Source organism: Nycticebus coucang, chromosome 11 (genome assembly GCF_027406575.1).
Source record: "Nycticebus coucang isolate mNycCou1 chromosome 11, mNycCou1.pri, whole genome shotgun sequence".
In the NCBI taxonomy this organism is placed as follows: domain Eukaryota; kingdom Metazoa; phylum Chordata; class Mammalia; order Primates; family Lorisidae; genus Nycticebus; species Nycticebus coucang.
Genome location: NC_069790.1, coordinates 116,397,765 through 116,403,862, shown reverse-complemented (window position 1 = coordinate 116,403,862; position 6,098 = coordinate 116,397,765). Strand labels below are relative to the sequence as shown.

Below are 6,098 nucleotides of genomic sequence, written 5' to 3'. Positions count from 1 at the left end.
AATTGCTGATTTGCTACAATTACAAGATTTTCTTCATAAAATCTTTTCCCAGGCTGATTTTGTCAAGAGTTTTTCCCACACTTTCTTCTAGAATTTTTATTGTTTCACATCTCAAATGTGAATCTTTTATCCAGGGAGATAATATTTTATTAATGTCCCCTGATAGAAAGAATATACCAGCCAGATTCTGGTATTGTGTAATTTCCAGGTTTTTAAAAGTTAGGTCTTTAATGATAAACGAATTGTTTTACAATAAGAGTATTGTTATTGTGTGTATTTATGTACCTGTTTGTCAAAGTAAAGATAAGGACTTTTAATAAGTGACAACTATCAAGAGTATGATTCCTTCTACACACATTAGCTTGGATAATTTTTGAATTCCATATGATAGGTACTATAAGTCCCACTTCATAGATGTGAAAAAGAAAGACTAAGTAAGGGATGAAACACTGTTTCATCCTAGGAAGGGTCAGGTATCAAATTTGCACTTAAATCTTTTTCCTCTTCCTGTCCTCTCTCCTTTACTCCGTGCTGGCTCCTCAGGCATGCCTCTGCCGGAGCGTGGTCTGTATTATTACCACTGAGGCTTTTCGACCAGGAGTGGGTGGTTATTGTTAGTCTCTGAACGCACTGTCTTGGCTGCCCATTCCCTTCTGTCCTACTAATTAAAATCCTTAATCTTTTGTTATTTGCTCGGCCTGCATTCATTCCATTTGTAACAGCATGATGGTTTCAAGTGTATATAACCTTCCTCTGTATTATCAGGTTTAAGAAAGAATTATTGTGTCTGTCAAATGTATGACTATTGGAGTGGATGGTGCACTATTGTTTACCATCCGGTCTCTTATTTACTCTTTATTAGCAAAAAGCACTCAAAACATAATGTCTCTGACTACTCTAACAATGGGGTGGGAAGAGGTGCCTCTCCCTGAAGTAGGCTTCTGAATGCTGGCAGGGATTGTCTATTCTCCTGTCGCGAGGTGAGAAATACTTACTCAGAGAACAACTCAGATTTTCTCCTTACCCTTATTCTTTTTTTACAGATCTTTCTGCTTTTCATTTTAGAAGGTGTTTATTATTTATTACACTTAAAATGGAGAGTCAAAAAATCAGTATATTCTGCATCTGCAATTTTCAATATTATTAAATTATGTTGTTTCTGGAAACTATAAGGATTTTATATGCACAATTCCAAGACTGTGAAAGAAGGGTAGGGTGGGGACGGTAAGACCGAGCACTTTCTTTGCCCCTGAGAGCCTTATCATGTAATTTAGGGGAAAAGACAGCAAAGAACCAATCACAAGTGAAAGCCGGACTCTAATGCTCAGGGTATCACGAAATGTTTTAGAATTGAGAGGAATCGACTATATGTGTACACATACATATATATGTAATTCAAATGTGTATGTGTGTGTGTGTGTGTGTGTGTGTTGTAGGATTAGTAAGGATACACATGTTAAACTAAGTCATTCTTGAATTTCGGGGTTTAGGTTCATGTGTGGACCAAGCGCTGATGGCTCCAGTTTATGGTGGAGGAAACAGGAGGGCATGTTTTCCTTTTTTTCAATTCTCTCACTGCCTTTTAAAACTGCTCTATTATTTTTCTCACAAAGATTGAAACATTTATTGCCTAGTTTATGTCTATGTATTTTACTTTACTGTTTCTGTATAATTATTAAGGGTACATGGAGCCACCAGGGTCCTGCCAGAGGAGACTGGGAGGCCAGTCTCCTCTAATTCTGCATTGCAGGGGCAGCTTTGAAGCTGGCTTTGGTGAGGATGCCTATGGCTATTTTTGTTTAATTTGCTCTTTCAGTTACTTACTTTATTTTTAATGAGGAAATTTATATAGGGTCAAAACTTTGCTAGTATCATGGTGTTGGACTGACCAGAAATCCACTATTTGAATGTTATTGGCAATTTCCTTTCTTTTGGAAGAGTTGCATTGGCTTCAAATAAAAGAAATAAAAATAACTTTGGCTTTACAGTAATTGATAAGAAATTCATTCAACCTTTTTTATTGTTGTTGTTTACTGTAAAATGTCAATTATTAATTTATTAATTGAAAAATGAAACAGCTATTGTGACTACCATACAACACATATTTATTTGTAGTAAAAATGAAAAGATATATGGTTGTAAGTATCAATGCCTCAAATTGATCATATCGTCAGGTCTAAGAAACTTACTTCCAGGAATTCATTCTGAAAAAAATCATTAAGAGTGTTGAGGGTAATATATGTACAAGATTATTTCTTACAGCATTATTTATAAAAATGAATAATCAGAAACAAAGCGAAAGTCCAAATATAGAGAAATGGTTAAATAAAGAGTAATAAATTGTGGAATAGAAACAGAGTCTCCTTTTGGCTAAAGCTGGGTTTCATGCAAGGCTGATGTAGTTCTTGGGGAGAAAACTTGGTGATATTTATAATTATACTTGTGTTCTATTTATAAATAGTTTTGAAACATATGGAGAAGTGCCCAGTATACAAGGTAGAGCCATTGGGTCAAATGAAGCCCAGAGCAGCGATGATTTGCTAAAAAGCAAAGAAAATCATCCTGATAAGGGAAGGATCTTGCTATTACAAATCACACTGCAGAGCAAGGCTTGTGAGTCAAATGGGGTTTGTGTTTCCAAACATAGTGCAGTGGCTCTTGAACTCGTCAGGTACAGACACCCTGGCGACAAGCTGCTCTCCTGGGGAAGTGCAGGAGGATCATTTCCCAGCCCGTTATATGAATGGAAATAGCTCATCCTGGCTAACCTGAATGTACACACTTTTTTTTTTAAACCTGCTTAAACAGCCACATGTGTCCCTATTAACTTAAATTTAGTCACATACGTATTGAAAATATTACATTAAGTATTACTTAATGTATTACTGTAAAAAGGCTGTTTTCTCCTGCTACGTGTGTAGTTAATTTTATTCAAACTCTTCTCTTTAAATTTTGACTTCAGTATTTTTTTCGTTATCGCAGCCAATTTTTGAGTCATCTATCACACTTTTCAATAGCTCAATTATCTCCAATTCTCATCCAAGTTAATTTGAAGTACTGAACTTTTTCAATATGTGTATCATAGTGCTTCTGCACATTTTATCCTAATTGCCTAAACTACAGGCAATCATTTGCATAACCTAATGTTATTTTATTTTTTCAAGAATCTTGATATGTATTCCCAGTTTGTAAAACCATCATGTGTATAGTGGTATACAACTCTGGTAAGCAAAAGTTTCAACAACCAAAATAAGTAAAGAAAAAAAAAATCAAATATCCGTTAAATGTCTTTTTCACATTTTTACCTATATTGTGATAAGCTTGGGGAAGTTAACATAACTCTGAGAAAGAAAGTGGATATATCTGTATTTCTATCAGTTCAAAGATGAATAGGCTCAAAAATGACTTCAAAAGTCAATTCTAAGGTTTTCTAATCCTATTCTTTGGACGGTCATTGAAACTAATTCCTTTGCCAGATCAGTAGCTAAACATCAAGTGTATAAGTATGTGTTGAGTTGTTCTGGTGAAGGCACCACACCAAGCCAAGTAGCTGTGACTGGGGCCGCCACTTTGAAAACTGCACTAATACTGGTCACCTGACCTGAGACTTAGTATTGATTCCAACTTAATATGCTTCCCTGTACCATTGCTCTCGATCGTCCTGCACAGGCCAGAAAATCAATGGGAGGATCTTGTCACATCTGTGTGGAACTGACCTTCCCTAGCTCCACAGTCTGACAAGAGGGCCATGATCTCCTGGGTTCGTGTCTGGCGATAACACCTTGTACCAACTGTCAAAATTTGGGTTGTCCCAGAAGCAAACCTGGAGATGAAGATTCAGGGCAAATGTTCATTTCAGAACTGAAGGTACCACCGGGAGAAGAGTGGAAAGTGAGAACAGCAGGATAACTCAGCCAACAAAAGGTGGCTGTTCCCTGGGGCCAGCTGGAGGTTGAACTCACCTAGCGGGCTTTGGGACGTGAGGGAAGTGAAGGATTTCCACATCAACCCCTGAGAGTCACTGTGCGGTGCTCCGTGGGGGTGAAGATGTGATGTTGCCTTTCCCACACTTCTTTTCTGTTCCTTCCCCCAAAGGGAAATAAAGCTGCAGCAGCATGAGAAATCTCTCTGTCACGGCACCAAATGCAGGTGCTCACAATTGGTAGGCTGCTGTGTACTCAAAGTGTGAGTGAGGAGACATGGGCGTTCCAAAAACAGAGTCTCTTTCACACGCTGCCCTACATAAGCAATGTCTCATGCCATGATCTCGGCCATCACCTTGTAGTGCTGCCGTTAGGCGTAGAGCATGCCCTCAACGTTTCTCCTCACCCCTGTAGTTCTGGTTGTTATATCAGACAGCAGATATATCCAGAAAAAGTAGATGCTGAAATGGCTCTCTCTTTTTGTATTTTTCTCAGAGAAGCAAGGTGTATCAAGAATGGGAATATTAAACATGTTTTGTTAGCCTAAGACTTTTATTTTTGCTATTCTAAACTTGATGTTTACGAAGAAAAATATAAAACCTGCTCTTTGCTTATCTTTAAAGGTAGATAGGATGATAATATTCTATGAAAAGTTGACTTTTCATTTACTTAATCCTGTAAATATTGTAAGTAGAAAGAAACTTTGGGAGATGTGGCATATGACTTGAGGCTCTGATAATGTGCCTTGATGACTCCCACAATGAGTGGAGAGAGGCCTCGAGATCTTCCATCCATAGCCCCAGTCTTTTGGAGTTCATTTGAAACGTGCACATCAGTCCCAATCAGTGAATGTAGCAGTCCGTCTTATGTGGTATAATGGATGAATATGAGGCTATTAAAGCCTAAATAAGTTTATTAATCAAGTCTGAGACAGTGGATTTTAAGTACAAAGCAGTACATTGATACATGACTTAATTTAGAATAGGAGACTTAGGGAAAAAAATCTGTTGTTATAGTTATACCAAAGGATATATGTGTTAAGTTTAATCAAAGTGAATAGAATATTTACAAAGAAAAAAGGTTTTCGCTGGGTAACCAACCAAGCTGTTACCCACACTGTGATGGCTGTGGGTGATGTGCTATTGTAAAACATCATTTTGCTAATAATGCTGAAATAACAGTGCTAAAAGAAAAGATCGTGATTGATACTTAGATCAGGTTATCGGTCGGAATGCAACTGGGAAATGAAACCTCTTTAATTGTAACAGAGAAACTTTACTATAAGGGATTGTTTTACAGGTGATGGACGTGTGGGAAATCCAAACAGCAGATGGTGAGACAGCCTGGAACTTAACAGTGACAGGAAGCTGCAAATTTCCTAAACTGGCAGAAACCAGAGAAGTAGTAAAACTGGAGCAGCCGGTCAGCAACAGCTCTGGAGCTACGTTGGGCTAGTCTGGCAGGAACATTTAAGATGTCATATAAACTACATTCTTTCAGGCAATCTTTTTTGATGCCCCCTCCACCAGATTATGCTGGCTTTATTTGTTAACCAACTCCCAAATATATATACATGCAAATGCCAAAAATATGATATATTTAAAACAGCTGTCATTTTGTTGGGAATTTTCATCCATTGATATGGTTATTGCTTTTAACTTTAAAATATTGGATCCACATGTGGTTTGCTTAACACTGTGAACCTAAAATCTAACACCTAAGAGATCCACAGTAAAAATGTTACTGAATGTTGAATAAACAAATGCATTCTTGCTTTTTTTTTTTTTTTTTTCGATTAACAATAATCCCGCCTTGGATAAACCTCATTGGCTACGATACTGCCACTGTGCCAAGCTAAAACACATTATTTCTACAGCGTTTAGTGTAGAAGTTCTTCTCAAAGCCTATTAGATGTCTTAGTTCACGCCAAGGGTCATTACACTATTCCTGAACAACTGCATTTCGAGGCAGCGTGTCATCACAGTTATGGAACATTCGCCAAGTCCGCCACCTCCAATCCCCTTGTTATGGGCTCCCACTGTAAGTGTGCTTCTATTTTAACAGTTAAGTACCTAAGATGCCGTGCTTTACTTCTCCTGCACACAGCTGTTAAATCATCCATGCGATCTTTTACACATCTTTTAATATACATGTAGTTTTGCTTATGTTTTTAAC

General features: G+C 37.6%; 1 non-coding gene across 1 annotated transcript; it reads right to left on the bottom strand.

Annotated features, from left to right (window-relative positions):
• Window positions 1-5,636: 5,636 nt before the first annotated feature.
• LOC128560454 (U4 spliceosomal RNA) lies at window positions 5,637-5,779 on the bottom strand. The gene has a single exon (XR_008372956.1). It is a non-coding gene; the product is annotated as a U4 spliceosomal RNA (small nuclear RNA).
• Window positions 5,780-6,098: the final 319 nt, after the last annotated feature.